The 19205-nt window shown below is 35.0% G+C and overlaps 1 protein-coding gene and 1 pseudogene across 6 annotated transcripts in view; one reads left to right on the top strand and one right to left on the bottom strand.

The window, feature by feature from the left end:
* The window catches only part of kon (chondroitin sulfate proteoglycan 4-like protein), a 58075-nt gene extending 43986 nt beyond the window's left edge, over positions 1-14089 (bottom strand). For 3 of the 6 annotated variants that reach the window (XM_067768669.1, XM_067768670.1, XM_067768671.1), the window contains exon 1: positions 13887-14089. The gene's annotated coding sequence lies outside the window, so the exon portion shown is untranslated. Of the gene's footprint in view, positions 1-10424; positions 10547-13881 lie in introns of those variants that run through there. The other 3 variants (XM_067768668.1, XM_067768672.1, XM_067768673.1) reach the window with 3 other exon arrangements.
* Positions 14090-16884: 2795 nt separating this feature from the next.
* On the top strand, positions 16885-17537 carry LOC137241903 (uncharacterized; annotated as a pseudogene).
* Positions 17538-19205: the final 1668 nt, after the last annotated feature.

Raw genomic sequence — 19205 nt, 5'->3', positions numbered from 1 at the left:
TTAGCCACACAAATTTTCAAAGTCTAGTTCGGATTCGTTCAATGTTCTTAAAATTGAATCTACACCAAACTGTTTATCTAGATTTTCCAAAATTTTGAAAAAAAGCTAAAAAGAGCTAAAAAATTTCTGAAAAAAGCCTAAAGCTAAATCGCAACTTTTTGGGCTAAACGGTGACAAAAAAGCTAAAAAAGCCGATCTAGCTTGAAAAAAGCTAAAATGGCTTACGTGGGCTCAATAAATTACCGTGAACAAAATGTGATTGCGGCTTTGCACAACACAACAAGACAAATAAAAATTTAAAGCGCAGCATGATTAAAAACATTTTTTGTTTGTTAAACTATTTTTAGGCGAAACAATTAACATAACTTCTTTACGATCTTCTAGTGAATAAGTAGTGATGGGAAAGGGGTAAATACCCAAATGGTAAATACCCGGTAAATTGGGTATATATGGTAAAAATGGGTAAATACCCAAATATTTACCCAAAAGAAGGGAAAAAAAATAATTTGGAAAATATGGGAAACAAACACACAAATTTAATCCAAAATGTACCCAATTTGTCCTATATTGGTGGGTAGTTATCCATTACGCTATCGGTTGAATTAGTTTTAATCTGTAATCCAGCGTTTTTCAAAAATATTTAGCCAATAATGCATGCCGTTGCAAATATTTAAGTTTACCCAGTAAACATTTTAAGTCGAAAAAAATCGGAAAAATATCTAAATTGGAGCGTTTACAGTCGGTATGTGCTCATTTGGGAAGCCGAAACCAATTTATTTCCTTCTTGCAATGGTCGTGCTATACGAGCCTATTAACTTATATCATTTGAGCCTAAATAAGAGTCCGACATAATTCTTAAAAGGCGTTTAAACAGCTCATATTATACTCTACTGGAACTCTCCGGCGTAATTTTTAACTCTAATAAACTCTGATTATCTGACACCTATATGGCCTATTTATTAGGCATCGTCAGCGCTTATTGGGGTCATATGTAGTTCGAAACAACTGGACAGAGATTGGCAGCTTTGCGTTCACATTAAAAATGACGAGAAGCGCCCATGAGCGGAAAAGCGTCGACGCTTATACAAAAAAAGAATAGCAAGGTTAACAATAATGTACAAATGTAATTTATTTTGTATTAAAATGAAAAATTGTCGTAACAAAGTTTCAAAATTTATTCCAAACTCGCTGTGGCGAACATAAATAGTCGATAAATGATAATTTTTTCATGCTAAGTTAGGAGCTTTTAGGCCGTTAAATAAAAGGGAAAATTAAATTTTCTTTTACCCTCCTACGCGATTCGACGCTTTTCTGATGCCTACATTGCCCACTTATTTTGGACTAATTTTGGATTCTTAAATTATGAGCGTCGTGAGCATGTTTGAGGGGTAGTTTTGTTTGCGTATATATGTGTACCCTATAAACATTCTCTTACAGTTCTGGAGTTCAATATGTGCCCGAAAAATATCAGCTTCAAAAATGCTATCGCCTTAGAGCCTTTTATGACTCCAATTTGCTGAAATTATGAACAAACGAAAAATATTAAAATCCGTAAACTAGGCAGCTTCGGAATAAAAACTCAGAAACTTTTCTGCGACAATTTATTCTAAATAAATAATTAATTCAACTAATACTTATTTCATTTCTATCTTATCCTCATGGGAGTTTTATCACAACAATTTTCTACCCTATGTTTTCCGTTTCGGATATATGTCAAAAATTATTTCTAAAAGCCCTGAAGTAATGTCATTAAATTACTCAAAATTAGCAGTATATGACGCCAATAAGGCTCATATATGATATCGGAAGGAGGCCTGTATAAGACTTATGTTAGAGGCAAAATATGAGCATATAACATTCGCTTCAGGCTCCTAAATGAGTTCATAATGAGTGCAAACGATCCAAAGTTTAGACTCCTTTCAGACTAATTGTTGACTCCAAGTGTTTGCTGGGTTGTTTGTTTAAAATCAAAACGAATTTTTTTTAATTCCAAATGACGTATAAATTTAATTGCTGAATTGTAATTCCACGCAGCCTCGATGCAAATGATTTTTAAATACCCAAAAAAAGATACAAAAAAGGAATATTCCGGGTATTTTCCTGGTATTTACCCATAAAAATGGTAAATACCTGGTAGAATCCCGACTCTATGAATAAGCCATAAAATTAGCATGTTTCTATATTGAAAATTATTTTATTCCCAATTTGTAAAATGATTTTATTCGCAAAAACTAATTTTGTTTTAAAACCTCTTTCTCACATACTTTATTAGTTGTCCTGTGTGATACATCAATAAAACTCACTTCGATTGCACAATTTTTTATACAATGTAGATACACAACCGGCCACCGTGGTGTGATGGTAGCGTGCTCCGCCTATCACACCGTATGCCCTGGGTTCAACTCCCGGGCAAAGCAACATCAAAATTTTAGAAATAAGGTTTTTCAATTAGAAGAAAATTTTTCTAAGCGGGGTCGCCCCTCGGCAGTGTTTGGCAAGCGCTCCGGGTGTATTTCTGCCATGAAAAGCTCTCAGTGAAAACTCATCTGCCTTGCAGATGCCGTTCGGAGTCGGCATAAAACATGTAGGTCCCCTCCGGCCAATTTGTAGGGAAAATCAAGAGGAGCACGACGCAAATTGGAAGAGAAGCTCGGCCTTAGATCTCTTCGGAGGTTATCGCGCCTTACATTTATTTATTTTTTATAGATACTCAAAAGTTGATCGCATATGTTGGCATGTCAAGCATAATTTTATTGTTTTAAGTTGTATTAAATTTATTATTAATATAATTAAAAAGCATGAATTAAAAGTTTATTTTCATGTAAAAAATCTAATAAAAATTTGAAAAATTAATTGCGCATGCGTAGGTACATAGTACAAATAAACAAAGAAAAGCCATTCCAATTTTTTTACCGATAACATATGAGTCGTTTTTAAATTTACAATTTTGTTTTTGTTCTTATCTCCTTTAGTACACTTTTGTTGCTGTTGCACATGTTATGGTTTAATAATAATTTTGAAGAGGCACTCAAAATCGAACAACTAAACATATGAATCTGCTTAGCCCTTGTTGTACAAATTTGTTTGTTGAAGTTTTATAGCTGCACTTTATGACTTTGCGTCAATTGAATCTTTTAACAACATGAAAGTGTTCTTTTAATGAGAACATAGTGGGAAATTATATTTGCTTTAGTGCTTAATAAAAATGACATATTATATGTATTACTTAGTATGTATGGAGTATAAAGTTATAAATGGAATATGACTTCGCTGGGTAGCCAAAACTCTAATATTGAAGTTATTATCTTTACGTACAACTTCTCTTAAAAAGGCGGTATAAGCTGCGATATACAAAAATCTTTACCTAAATATATATCAAGTTTTATGGGAGTTAAAGTGCCGAAACAGAAAACAGCTTGAAGACAAGACTGCGGACTCAAGACCCACTCCCGGTTTCATTGGACCACTTGAGGGCAGCGCGCTGCCACAACGTCCATTAAAAAAATAGGCGTTGAAGAGATTTACATGGTTTCGTCGAAACAGCTGTCGCCTTGTCCGTCCTGATGTCGCGTTGTATACATTTTTACAAAAAACTGCTTTTTCTTACAAAAAACTGCCCAACTTTTGTTTTAAAAAAAATACGGAAAATAATATTTTTTATTAATAATAAAATCAAAAGAACCAACCAAACCATACCATTAGGCATTCAATAAAGCAATAATTAAAAAAAATTGAGATTCCACTCAATAAGCGCTTCAAAATGGAACATTTGACCATTGATTTTGTTAGCGTTCGGTGTAAATTTGGTATAACGCTTCTACTTACGTATGACTCTAAGTTTCCATTTTAATATTTTTAAACTTGCTCCAATTCTAGCGCTACCTTGTGGAATCGAGAGCGCAGTTTGTTGGAGGGCGGACAAAAATAGTTTATTTATTCTACGTGCCTTACTAAGCTCCTCTTATTTATTCACATACATATGTATGTATTATTTTTAATATTCCATATTTACTGACGCTTTGATCTAATCCAATAGTTTCAAAGAATACTTAAAAATACTACAAATAAACTTAAGGGGACAAAGTTAAAGTGAGTTTACTATATGTAGTGAATGTATGTATGTACGATGTACATTAGACTGGTTGGTCCTCAACCGAAATAAAATAGTTGCAAAAAAAAAATGTACAAATAAATAAAACGGCTTCTTCAAGGTAGATGAATTTTCACTGAGACGTTTTTCATGACAGAAATACAGTCGGATTGCTTGCCAAATCACTGCCTAGAGCGACTCCGCTTGGAATAAAAAATTTTTTTTTGAAAAAACTTTTTTATAAAATTTTGATGTTGTTTTGCTCATGGATCTTCGGTGTGGTAGGCGGAGCACGCTACCAACACACCACAAAATTTGAAGCTTATGCTGAGGGTCTCGAAAAAATTAAAATTTTTTTTTGAGCCTTCCAAATAAAGTCGAAGTTGTTTCTTTCTTGTATCTTGAATATTTGATATTCGACTTTTAAATTGATAAGTCATTATTTCAAGTTCGGATTAATTTTAGTGTCCTTAAGAGCTCTGCTGGCGTTTTCACATAGTCGTTTTTTTCATAGTTTGGCGAAAAAAATCATACATACTTTAATGGGTATCTGTTAAACCTAACTATAAGAAAACGACTTTAGAGCTCAACAGAACATTCGAAGGAATTATAGAGATTTCTAAGTTAAAAATTATGCCTTTCTAAGTTAAAAGATCAGATTTCAAATAAACAAGTTACAAAAAAAAAAGCAACAAAATTTGGTCTTTAATTGCAAAGATCAAAAAAATTCTTAAAAATGTACCAAGATCCTCTTAACATAAGCTTCAAATTTAGGGGCAGAGTTTTGCTACTCTTTTCGACCTACTCTAGTGTCATTAGGGTAGCCCTTATTAAGTCTTATTTTACGAAAAACGTGAGTAATGTACCATGTTTTGAGGTTTGAAATTATCTGCTGATATTTAGTTATTTTAGGATGCACTTTTTTATTCCTTTGTATTAAGTTTCTTTCTTGTTTGTCATCTTGTTTCCAATGTCATGGATTCTAACCAAGCTCAATGCCTTCAGCAATATTTTTTTTTTTAATTATTATTGTTAAGATACATTGTTTAATTGATATTAGATAAATACTCGTATAACAAACATTTAATGTTGGAGTTCAATACTCAGCTCCCGAAAAGCTAGCCGATGTAAACGCACAAATGATGTATTTTTTTTTTTAATCGAAAAAAAGTTGTAATGTATAAAAAGGAAAATATAAAACAATAGCTGCTTGTATAAAACAATTTCGAGGGCTACTGAACCCCTTGGGGTTATGGTTAAGGCCTAGAGCCCGAATCTAACCCAAGATCTTACAAAACAATAGACTGATAAAACAACAACAAAATTTTTAATATTTCAATGCCATACAACAAGCCCAATGTTCACGATATTTGATTGACAAGACACATGAGGAAAAAACTCGTCCGAATTGTGGAGTTTTGCTTTCGACTTTTTTAGAATTTTCCGATAAGGAGCGAACATAGCTTAAAGCCTACTGAAAATGAACAAAATATTTTGTTATATGCTGAAGTTTAGAGCACCGAAACAGCGCAATAAAAGGAAAATAACTCTGTTAGTTCATAGGAGATTTGATCCGATTTTGCGATCGGTTTTTAATTAGCTTACTGAAGCTAGAGCTTTGACAAAATTTCAGATCGAGAAGATTAGAGCAAAAAAAAAATCCGCAAAGAAAAGTTTTGCGATCAACTTTTAAGAGATTTTCCATCGAGCTACAAACTTCAAACCTCGCACATGCTTCAGAGTACCGAGAAAATGCAACAAAAGGGCAAACACTAGAAAGCTAATATGCCGATCGAGATATTTAGATATTTCGTAGAAGATTTGGAATTTGGAGATGGATTTTTAAGCTGCTTCTTAGTATATCAGATACCCTAAATCGAAATTGTTTATATACCAATTTGAGCTATAAAATATATATATATCCTAAAAAATTGTCTTTAAATTGAGGAAATTTCAAATTCAATCAGTAATAACAGTTTCACACAGATGGTTAATGAAATAATTAGTAAAATTTTCTACATTACAGCCCTTTTTAACTTAATCTTGAATGCCTAATGGATTTTATTGTCAATGTAATAAATGACAATGAAAAATATATTATTTTCAATAATTTGAATAGAAAAAACACAAAAAGAAAAACAAAAAAATAATTTTCGATGCATTTGCAGCAAAAAATAATTTGGCTTGTTCAAAAATAGGCAAATATTTGGTTAGGTTAGGCGGAAACGGCTGCTATCCATTTTAACTGTTTTTTGTAAAAGCATAATATTTTTTTGGGGCTGCTGACAAATGTTCGCTTAATGAAGTAAATGACCCTGTATGAAAAGGAAAACTTAATTACATACTTCAATAAAAAGAAAATGTGATTCGTTTCTGTGTGAAATTGGTATAAGAATTTATAATTTTTGTATGCAACTTCTCATTAATTGGAGAGAAAATTTTTCTTAGGTTCAACTAGCTTTTCCGTAATCGAAAAATTCATACGTAACGGAGTCACAAACTTGAAACCCAACACATGGTTCTGCAAAATAAGGAAAAAATTCAGCTGCCAAGAAAACAATTTACTTCACAAAATTTGGCTACTCTAATGTACATATATACATATAAATATACAGAACTAGAGCCCTCATAAACGACATCATCCAAAATATTAATCAATGTCTGGCTGGCGGCAAACAGTAAGTAGTTGACACCAACAACAGTTGGCACTGCCATTAGCTTGGAGCTTTAGTAGGTGAGCAAAGCAGAAAATAACAAAATTAACTTAGCCGACAATCAGCGATGCATTGGGGGCACCAACATCATTTGAAGCATACCTCCCCCAAAAGCAAGAACTTACACACCTGCACACTACACGGACGACACTAACAATTTTTACTAACAATTTCAACAAACTATGAATTGCATTCGTTGCAGTCGTTAAAACAGCCGAGGCGCTTTATGTTTTCGAAAAGAGGGGGAGTGGTTTATATTTAGAATTCCATCCGTAAATAATTCCCTTTCCTGTTTCTGCGTTAAACATTACAAAAACAACAAACACTGCCTCAAATGCGGTTATGTTTTTGTTGTTTTTGTTTTTATTTGCTGCCAAATGCAATATTTAGCCGACAGCTGTCGCTTCTCGTTTGATGCTGTGCGTTGCAAATGGGCAAAGGCACACACATACGCACGCACACACATGCATGCATAAAAATAGTTGTAGCCTCGTTTCAAATAGAAAAACAGCAGCAGCAAAGTTGTAGTTGCAAATGCAGGCGTTACAATGCACAAGAAATTATGTTTTTGATTGCTCCCTTTTTGGTTATTCTCTTTGCTTAGCCGTTGAATGCTGCATGCCGCATGTTGCATGTTGCACGTTGTGCATTGCTGATTTTGTTAAATTTGAAAATGGGTGCAAATTAAAGTTGCCGATGTTATGAAGAGGCGGCAGAAACAATTATTATTCCTTGTTGTTGTTGTTATCGCACTTAGTTTATGCAGGGAACAGTTGCGCCTTGAAGTTCTATTTTACTTCATTTTCACTTATAAATGATTTGTGCATACTTGTAAATGCTCGTATGTAAGTATGTATGTACGTATGAATGCATTTATGATGTGTATTTTGCACTTACGACTATTACTGAGTCAAGTATCTGCAATGAGCAGTTGCCGCGTCTGCAATTGTTAACTTTAGCCGCTGCTGTGATGTGGTTAATGTTTTTGTTGTTATCGTTACTTTTTTAGGCCTTTTAACATAGGTCGGTTTCGTCTGCTCCATCATCCTCCATATTCATGCAGCCACATATGTTACCGTTCGATGGTGCAGATAGGTCTTTGCCCTTTGTTGCATATGACTTTTGACGAGACATGGCGTTGCACTTTTAATGCGAAATTTATTTGTTTAACTTTTGAAAGTAAAACAATGCACCAACTTTCTAAGTTGAGTTTATGGACACAGTACGACAAATATTTTTATAAGTATAAATGTATGCAACTTTTACAGAATGGGTTAAGTCCCTCGCTCGAGCTGGAACTTTATAGTTTTTATTTCCCAAACAGAATATTAGACAAAAACCCCAATGAATCAATTAAAACTTTTTAAAGAAGAAAAGAAGACGGGGAGATTAGGGGTGTAGCCACGGCAAAGATGGCACTGCAAGCGATTAGTCGGATTTCAAGAATATGGGTAATTTAGAGGGAGCGAGCTAGAAGAAGAGTGAAAAAGGGGGTACGAAGCTAAGATAATAAGAAAGCGCTCTCCCAGTTTTCGGCAGTATTAAAAATTTTCAAGCGCTAGATAAAAGTCATCAAACGCATGGCTAAAGCAGGCTCAAAGAGCCCATCAACTAGAACTTTGGCCCATTCTACCACCGGTTTGACAGGGAAGAGGTCTTGTGCATCACAACATATCACAAACAATTAATGCTTAAAGACAGAGGGACCCCAATTGGTTCGTTAGTTGTTGTGCTGCCCGGAAACAGAGCCCAAGTAGTGGCCGATGCGCCATTTTGATGACCTCTGCAACCAATGGATATTGTTTTAAGATGGGCTGTTTGCTGCTCTTTTCATTTAGTTCGGTCCATAAATCTGCTGATATCTTTTACGGAGTATTTAGCAACTTCCTGAAGTTCCGAAAGTATGTAACTGCCCATAGTTTGAAACTTAGTGTGTGCATTCCCACATAGTGTGCGAGACTGTTTCTTTGCTGCCCTTCTCGGTACATTGCCTACTAATGCTCTTAAAAAGGATCCCTATTTTCTAAGCACGCAGGCCGAGCGGCCAGTGTTCGGTGATTGGTGCAGTGATCCTTAAGATTTATTTTCTTGACTTATATAGCAGGTCCTCTGGTTCATGAGCGCAGCTTGTCACTCTGAGCAAATGTTTAATTTGCGCCCTCTCTCATAGTCCTTCGACGGGATCTTACAGGCCTTCTCTGCACCCAGAACTTATCATTGGAAAATACTAGCAAAGCTGGGGAGACAGAATTACAGGGACACTTTAGGTTACTCAGAGAATAGACAAGCTGCCACTACTCAGTTCATATTGGAGCCGTCAGTGTTATTTGAAACCGCGCCCTTCCTTTACACCTCCCGTTGGAGGGAGCTTCACTTCATTACTTACTTACTTAATTGGCGCTTAACCGTCTAAACGCTTATGGCCGTCCAACAAGGCGCGCCAGTCGTTCCTTCGCTCCGCCAACCGGCGCCAATTGGTCACACCAAGGGAGTTTAAATCGTTTTCCACCTGGTCCTTCCAACGGAGTGGGGGCCGCCCTCTACCTCTGCTTCCATAGGCGGGTTCCGATAGGAACACTTTCTTGGCCGGAGCATCATCTTTCATTCGCATAACATGGCCTAGCCAGCGCAGCCGCTGCGTTTTAATTCGCTGGACTATGTTGATGTCTGCGTATAGCTCGTACAGCTCATCATTAAATCTTCTTCGGTACTCGCCATCGCCAACGCGTAGAGGTCCATAAATCTTTCGAAGAACTTTTCTCTCGAACACTCCCAAAGCCGCTTCATCTGCTGTTGTCATGGTCCATGCTTCTGCCCCATATAGCAGGACGGGTACGATAAGTGACTTGTAGAGTATGATTTTCGTTCGCCGAGAGAGGACTTTACTTTTCAATTGCCTACCTAGTCCAAAGTAGCATTTATTGGCAAGATTGATTCTTCGCTGGATTTCAGTGCTGATGTTGTTGCTAGTGTTGATGCTGATTCCCAAATAAACGAAGTCTTTTACTATTTCGAAATTATGGCTGCCAACAGTAGCGTGGTTGCCAAGCCGCAGAGAGAGTAACTGCTCAATTAAGCTAGTAGTCCTACAAATAACCATTCAATATAGTAAAATGGCGCCGAGCGAACTACCCTAAGTCTTGAGAAGGGTTCATTGGATGTGGCGATGACCCATGAATTATGGTTCCCTTCTAGAAGAAAGGTTCATGAGCCTAGTGCGCGTGTATTAATCGGATGTCAATATTTGAGCAGAAATTATGATCATGCATATTTATACCAGCTTTAGCATACTCCTAAAAAGGGTAGAGAATTCCGAAGCACTAAACCAACGGAATGGAGCAAATTCTTGAAATTGTATGTAGAAAACTGTCGCAACTTAGGCAGTTTCCACTGTAGATGAGTTGGTGGAGCTCAACATCTTACCAAAGACAGGACTTGCCTTCCATATCGAAGGACAAAGCAAAGCAGCTATGTATAATGAAGTATGAAGGTTTGTTAGGATACAGATTTAGCTGATATACGATTTTAAACGATTTAAGATTTATATAATTTGATGTGCTCCTTAAGATTGTTTTCAATATTGTACCATTTTGTAATTAATCTTCGAATATCCAACTTACTTTCTATTTTTTAATTTTTCACTTTTATCAGAGCAATCACAAAACACACACGAAAAATAAATTTTCCACCAAAGAGATGCCAAACGATTTTCATTGATTTATGTTGAGCGGCTGTAAGAATTACGATCGTAGCTCGAAGATATATTTTCCCATCATATTTTATTTGTATTTAGTAGATCTTAATGCAATAAAAAATAATAAAAATAAACACATATGCGTATAAATATTTTTTCTTGGAATTAAGTTTTTTTTTATCCACGATCACAATAATGGGCACACACCGTACAAACACATTGACGGGCACATATGAAGCTTATGAATGGTGGAGAGTGAGGTCACAATAAATGTGGCACGCAATTCGAGGCAAAGTAACAAATTAATTAAGCGCCGCTTGATGGAACTTTATTGATAATTGGGAGCATTGAGTTGCTAACTGAATTGAACTTAGCAAATTTATATGTAAGTTTGTATATTAGACCGAATCAAAAAAAAAAAAAAAAAACAGGCAAGGACGGGACTGTCTTCGGCTGTACCGAAGACTTCATACCTTTCATGAATGGGGCTGAACAATAGTCTTATCCCGTTCGTAATCTCCAAATAATCGGATGTATGAGATAAGAAATACATAGTGAAAAGGTGTACATACCTAAACGATTTTTAAGATAAATATAAAATAACAAATGGCAAAAAACCCCCTTATCTGAACGATCGGAATGGGATATATATTATATATAGCTCCGATCGAAATGATTTTTATAGGAAATATTCTATGATATATTAGAATATATCACCAAGTTTCACGTTTTTATATTGGAAACTAAGGGAGAAATGGCCAAAAATCTTTCTATCTGAATGACCGGTTGTATGGGATACATATTATATATAGCTCCGATCAAAGTGATTTTTTCAGGATATCTTCTAAGATATATTAGAATATATATCACCGAGTTTCACGTTTATACTTTCTAAATTGCGGCAGAAATGACCAAAATCGTCTTATCTGAACGATCGGCTGTATGGGAGATATATGTTACAGTGGTCCGATCCTACCGGATCCGACAAATGTCTAATATAATACAAAAATACGTCCTTGTGCTAAATTTCATTGAGATATCTCAAAATTTGAGGGACTAGTTTGCGTTCAAACAGACAGACGGACGGACAGACGGACATGGCTATATCAACTCAGTTCGTCGCCCTGATCAATCCGGTATACTTAATGGTGAGTCTATCTTCTATATTTCTCAACGTTACAAACATCGGACCAAAGTTAATATACCATTTCATGTTCATGAAAGTATAAAAAGATTAACGAACGGTCATTTCTCTAGAAATTTTTTTTTATATATTTTGTCATAAGCTGACATTTTTGTCGAAACTTGAAAATTGCAAATATGAGAGACTTTGGCATTTACAATCTAAACTTAATAGAAAAACTACTTGCGGTAGCAAGGTCTACTTCGCGCACTGAAGATTAATGGCCGAAATCCTAATATCTCGACTTATAAATGGTATTTCCTTCGAGTCTAATCTGATTTGAGCTAGAGGCAATTGATAAGATAGGCGGTTTTGAGAGAAAATCGGTCACAGTGTCGTACAAACTTGCCATAAAAGTTCAGAGTGCGCTCGCTTACCTTCTCGACATGAATCTGACTTACTATTAACGTGTATGTATTAGAGACTGCAGGTCTTTAGAAGCAAACACATAAGTGGATAGAGTTTCTACTATAAACAAGATCTCTGAAACTAGTGGTATATTACACTATCCGTACACGACTTGCAGCTACTATTTTTGCTACAAATTGTAATTGAAATAAAAAAAATTTCTGGCAAAAATACACTTGGAGGGCTTGCCAAGCTACTGCGTAGCAGTTACCTCATCTGCAGAAACTCTCTAAAGCAAAAGAGACATACTCTGACCGGGTGCTGGACAATGGAGGTTCTTGTGGCATGGATGGGATTGCAACACAATCACAAAGATCTCATATCGCAGCTTCAATCTTCAAACCGACTGTCCAGCCCACTATCGAAGTAATTGAAATTTCATGGAAAATGTGCTTCCAAAAGTCGCCCAGTCCACGCATGTTTTCTGCTTGTCGTACTCAGGAGTGAATAAAAAAAACAATTAAGTCGTGCAGGCGGGATACTTATAATGATAATGTGTACAGACTCAAGAGCAAAATTCATTAATGGGACATCCTATTAGGGAGCCTCTGTTTGTTTCGTGACATGGCAGATGGCTTAGCAGTATTACACTGTCATTAGGTGCAATGATATTGCCCGAACAAAATTATAAAGTCAAATTTATTCTAAGACAATGGTTCTTTAAACGATCATCACTAGAAGTAAAGAAATGTGTTTCCCTCCAGACCTAAGGTCGCAGTGTAATCCTGAAACCTAATCTTGTTGTTTGGATTCCTCTTGGGCCCGGTTTTTCAGTGCGAGTTTAAACTCCAGTTAAAGTTGGCTAGAGTTTAACCCTGCCACTTCGGCCGCTTAAGCTGAGATGAGTAGCAAAATTTGTTGTTATCGAACAAAGTGGCAAGTTTAAACTCAACTGGAGTTTAAACTCGCACTGAAAAAACCAGCCTTAGTGGCGTCATCTTCATTTCTTTGCTGAAAAAGGCCCTTAAAAGTATGATACCAACGCCAATATTTGCATCCTTTATTGAAATTTAGGTCCATATAGCGAAAAAAATAATTTAAAAGTACAAAAAAATATCTACTGACTTCCCACGTCATGTATGTATGTATGTACCGAACCGACTTCCCGACCAAGGGTACAGCCCCAGTGTAACCCCATTAAATTTAACTCTCGCATTCCAAGATGATGGACATAGGAGAAAGAAATTTTGGTTATTCTAGATATAGTTCCTTTCACATGCTTCGTCTCATCTTCAATATTTGTGCCATCATCTAAAAGGCTCTTCTTTTAGTTGTTTTGTCAAAAGTAAGTTATTGGGTTAACAGCACTGACAATTTTTAAAAACTGCCCTACAAGCATTTGCTTAACGGTCTAATGTAAGAACGGTTATGTTTTTTGAATTAAATGGATGTTATTGTTCAGTGCAACAAAACTAAAGTGTTGGAGGAAATTGAATTCCAGCATTGAATTATAAAGTTAGTAGTATGTTAGAACAAACTTTGGTGATTTTTTACGATTTGATATATTTTTTTTTTCTTTTTTTTTTTTTGTTATAAATTATTTTTTTGTGAATTAGTAGGCACGCCGAAAATTTTCGCCTACATAAAACAGAAAAGCCCAAAACCATTCACTTCGACACTACACAACATTGGTGTGGCTTCACATTGTTCAAATTTCCAAAATTAAAAAAAAAAGAAAGAGAGGAAAAGAAAAAAAGAAACACGAAAAACAATTTTTCAGACGCGAAATGGAAAATCTGCTTTGTGGGTGCACACTCCTTTATTTGTGTATAGCAAATACACACACACACACCTCACTTCTTTGTTTATTTGCGATCGTCCGTTGCGACTGCTCCGCTTTAGGGATCCACATCATTTCCATTACATACAATACTACATGATTATTTTCTTGCTTTTCCGACACGCGCAACCGTCACTACACACTTCGCCCACATACGGGCAAAGACATTTTCACACAAAACCGTTATTGCTACAGAAAAACCACCAAACCAAACCGTACAACGCAACGTTCACTCAGAGACTGAATGAAGAAGTCAACTCGCACCAACGACATCCATAGCGGCGCTGAGACCGGCAACAACACGCCGCTGAGTGGCAAGTCAAGGCAAGGAAAACTTACTCATCATATGCAGCGTCACAATTGTGGTCGTGGTGGTGGTGGTGATGGCGCACCCGCGTCTTGCCGTCTTGCAACAAGACCTCGTGTATATATTTCGACGCCGTACTTTGGTAAACCTCTACTGTGCCTACCAGCTGTTGTTGTTTTTATAGAGTAACAAATAATTAGGTTGGGCGGGGGTTGTACGCGCACTAGCGGTGACGAAGTAATTGTAGTAGTCAAATTGATCTCGAAGAGAATGTTTGTACATGTGTGTATCGTGCCATGTTTTCTTTTCGTTTTTCCCAATTTTTCGTTGAATGCTCTGAAAATAAATACAGATATTGCCGTATACAAATATACATACTAACATGCAGAGCTAGAAACAAAAATACAATAATGTTGTTATTGCGATCGCGCAAAAAAGTGAAATGAGCAGCAGTGAGCGTATTGTGGATGATCATTAATATACATACATATGTATGTAGATCCCAGATGATACTTTTGCTTCATTCCTGCTGAATGGAAGAATACAAAAAAAGTTTAGCTTGTACAGCGCTGCATGGATAAGTTCGATGTGTTCATCACATGTTGAGGGTGAAATAAAAGTTGTGAGTGGGGCTATAACTCTCCTCTAGCCTATTAAAGAATAAAACTTGGGGTCCTAGGCCTACTTAAGGCACTTCACGGTATTAAGAGCCATCTTATTCTTAAACATGACGGTTTGGCGGTCGACAAGCGAAAGACACAGCATAGGCAACATACGCAAAAGCTCTGAAGGTCATAACTGCATATTATATCTGAGAAAGTTTTAATGCAGTTAAATTTAATACAGTCTGGTCCTGGAATGACAAAATAATGGGCCATGCTAGCATTCTGCCGCCCATTCCCAAAACTAACCTCAAGTAGACTACTCCACTCCAACCATCCCTTTAAGCAACAAACTCTCCACTATAATCCCTTAATGGTACACAGAGCCAAAAATGTCACCTAAAAAATATGAGTTTAACGTCTTAAAATATTTTTAGGCGATGGGGTATGACGGGAGATGAAAACGAAGAAATTTTTAGAAGATATTCTTTTTATTTTCATGTTGAGAATCCTATTAAATTTATTAAAACGATAATCAGTTTGAAATTACCATATATCGCCTTATTTTCAAATTTTTCTGTTGAAAATGTGGCATTTTCTGTTAATAATTCAAAAATAAAACGGAAAACGTCTTAATTGCAACAAATAACACTTTTTTCTTTATTAAAAAGGGTTACTTTTAATTTTTACAAGGAGCTTCTTGATTTTATTAAGACGTATTTCCTCTAAACACTACTAGATAGCATATTTTTTTTTTTTGTAGCGATAGTACCGTTACAAAAACAGTATTAATTCAGTGGTATATTTCTTGTTCTTGCAAATGTAGTTAGCGAAATGCTCAGTGTTTTTCTATTCGTGGGACAGACAAGCCGGGCAATTGAAGTTTATGATTTTAATGTTTAAATTCAATCGCTGTAAAATTATTTAAATCTTTTTAAATCTTATATGAACATAAATTATAAAAGTTTTCATTCAATTTCATATGATGTATATGCAATTGAAAGTTTTAATATTGAAATGTGTTAAAAACTCAAAGTGCAAACATTTTCAGTGAGCTTTACAACGCAACAACGCACACAAATTAAAATGGCGGATATCGATGCGCTCCATAGTGTAGCTGAAATATTGGATTTGATGAAATTATGGGAATTGAATGATGAAATCATGCACATTTTAAATGAACGCGGCATCATGTCTTATCCCGTTTTAAAAAAAATTGAAATTGAAGATGTAGCAGCTCTCTTTAACAGTTTGGAAAGCAAATTTTTCGGCGAGAAAATAAAGTTCAAGTCTGGATTGAGGGAGTAGAGAAATCGTTTGGTAAGTTTTTACCTTTAAATAAATATATTATTGCTCTAATTATAGTTTTTTTCAGAATATTCCATTAATGTGTGACAGAGATACCGACTCAGGGCATAGTACAATATTGAGTTGGTTGGAAAAAATATCGAACGATTTAGACACCGTGAAATCCAGAGAATCAACACCAATTTCATTGCCGTCTGAAAATACGTCATTTAACGTTTATGATCTTTTGAAATCGACTGTCAGAGGCCAACTTGTGCTTGCTTTTCACGATCACAAGGGATATATTGATAATAAACATCAAAAGACGCTCACACATTGTATTATAGAAAGCTATACAGGCACCGGTCGGAAGATGAATTACTCAGACATGAAACAATGGGCAAATGCAATATGTCAAATATTCCCAAAGGAAAAACCGGTAATTTAAATAGTTTGTTAGATTTTTTGCTGTGGATTACATATTTCAGCTTTGTGGAAAACAATTACGTTAATTACTTTCTCACTTTCTTTAATTTAATTTAATTTAATTAAATTAATTATTATTTTTTGAAATTTCACAAGAGTTCCTGGAGAAGAAATGTTGGCTAACACACAACTGCACACCGTGGGATCAAGTTAAATCGTATTGGAAAGAAACATCTGTTATGAGGCTAAAAAGTGCAAACTCCATAAAAGATTTGTTGGAGGATTGGCCTAGGTATAGCGATTCCGACGGTTATGAATTAGTAAGTACTTTGATTTAGCTTTCGTTAAAAATTTAAATAAATTTATTCTTAGGTCGAGATAGATTCCGAAAATATGTATCCAGGCAAATCAAATCAATTATTTTTGAAGCTGGACAACTTTTATAAAAAAATAATGCCAATCTTGCAGTGTGATGTTAAGGATAAAGCAAGCAGAGAACTCCTGCTCTCTAAAATTTTAAACACAAATATTTCAAATGGTACATACCAATGTCAGTTTATTTACATTTTATCTAATCATATACCTTTAACAGATTCTAAATACTGTATAACTATGTTACTACTGCATTATATACTGCAACCACTGCGTCGTAATAGGAATGAAAAACCTACGATTGCTGATGCCCAATACGATTTTATAACTCTGGTTTCATGGTTTCAACCTCAAATGACATAATGCCAAGTATTTCTGCACTAATTAAGGATTATGCTGACCAAAAACGGACACTACAGCCTCGTATAATAGCTGTGGGCACAGATTTTTCGGATATATCGCAATGTTATGTATTTTGTGACGGCCTCAAATGGAAATGTTTCTCATTTATGAAAGCTGTTGAGTACATTATTAAGTTAAGTCATGTTTTTCAAATTGAATACGCACACAATAGCAAGCAAGTTTGGGCATTTTTGGAGCAATACTTTTTTGAACTAAAGTCTGAAGATTTCCCCTCAGTTTCAAGTTTATTAAGTAAATTAGATTTGTCTTAAATAAAAAACAGAAAATATTCCAAAATGCCCAAACTTTCTTGCTTCTTGTGTGACCAAAATTTCCTTAGTACAAGCGCTTTTATGAGCCACATCAAAGTTTACCATGGCGTGCCAGATATTTATAAATTTATATGTAAATTCGAAAGTTGTGATCAAATTTTCACTAACATTTATCGTTTTCAAAAACATGTAGAAAAACACATAAAGGACCTTAATTTGAAACTAAGTATTGAAATACCAAAGCAAAATGTTGTTGAAGAAAGTGAAATGAATATTGAGCATTCAGTAAATAACTCAATTGAACAGTTCCGAACATTCAATTTAGATTTTAAAAAATCGATTATCTATTTTCTTCTTAATCTTCATAACAATCCAAATTTTTCAAGAAAAAGTATTCTTGACATTCAACATTCAATAACAGAAAATATTACTGCTCCCATTTGTGAAGTAATTAAACTTTTGATTGTAAACAATAGTAATGAACTATTTTTTAAAGAGATAATGCATTGTATATCTCAGCCTTTTTCCTTTGTTGATACTGAATATAAATTTTTTAACGAATTGGAATATATGCAATATTTCAACCTCCAAAGAAATATGTTTTAAGCAATGAGTTATCAGTAATAGTTTTGAATAATAATCCTACTTTAACAGGAACAAAAACAGAAATAACTCTTGTAGATATTCCGTTTCAAATTAAAAAGTTTCTCGAAAGCGACAGTGTCCTAAAAGAAATAATTTCTTGTATTCAAGAAATAGCAAATTCCAACACGTATTCTACTTTTCTGAGTGGAAGTCTTTGGATTAAATGTTATACCGATCCGACTTGTTTAACAATACCTCTATTCCTATATTTCGACGACTTTGAAATTAATGGCCCATTAGGATCGAAATGTGGCCAACAGAAAATTTTTGGTATTTATTATACATTTACGTCTTTGCCAAAGAGCCAAAGTAGTCGCCTTTCAAATATATTTGTCGCTGGATTTATAAAATCTATAGATCTATATGAAAATGGTATTAATAAAGCCTTAAAGCCACTAACAGAAATATTAAATACATTGCAGACAGATGGTTTGGTCATCGAAGGGTATGGCAAGAGCTTCAAAATATTCATTAAACTTGTGCAAATATTAGGCGACAATTTAGGTCTTAACGCAGTGTTGGGATACGTTAAATCATTTTCGGCAAATTCTTTTTGCCGAATATGTAAAAGAATGAGGCAACAAACACAAAGAGATTGCATTGAGATTTCCGATTCTTTAAGAAATAAAAGTAAATACGATATTGATATATCTTTGAATAACTCAAAAGAAACTGGCATAAAAGAAACTTCTATATTTAATTCACTGCCAGACTTTCATGTTGTTGATAACATAGCATGCGACATTATGCATGATTTGTTCAGCGGAGTTTGTAAGTACAACTTTTCAAAAATTTTAAATTATTTTATTTATTAAAAGAAAATGTTTACTTTAGAGACCTTAAATTACAGAAAACAAATGTTTCAATACGGTGAGTTGGAAATCTGTAACATAAGCCCCCCTATTCAAAAAAATCACATAACAAGTGCAAGTTTTAAAATGAGTGCGAAGCAAATGAAATCGTTTACCCATTTCATACTGCTAATTATAGGTGACCTAGTTGACAAAAACGATGTTGTTTACA

Source organism: Eurosta solidaginis, chromosome 2, assembly GCF_040869045.1.
Source record: "Eurosta solidaginis isolate ZX-2024a chromosome 2, ASM4086904v1, whole genome shotgun sequence".
Taxonomy (NCBI): Eukaryota; Metazoa; Arthropoda; class Insecta; order Diptera; family Tephritidae; genus Eurosta; species Eurosta solidaginis.
This window is presented reverse-complemented; position numbering and strand designations above follow the sequence as displayed.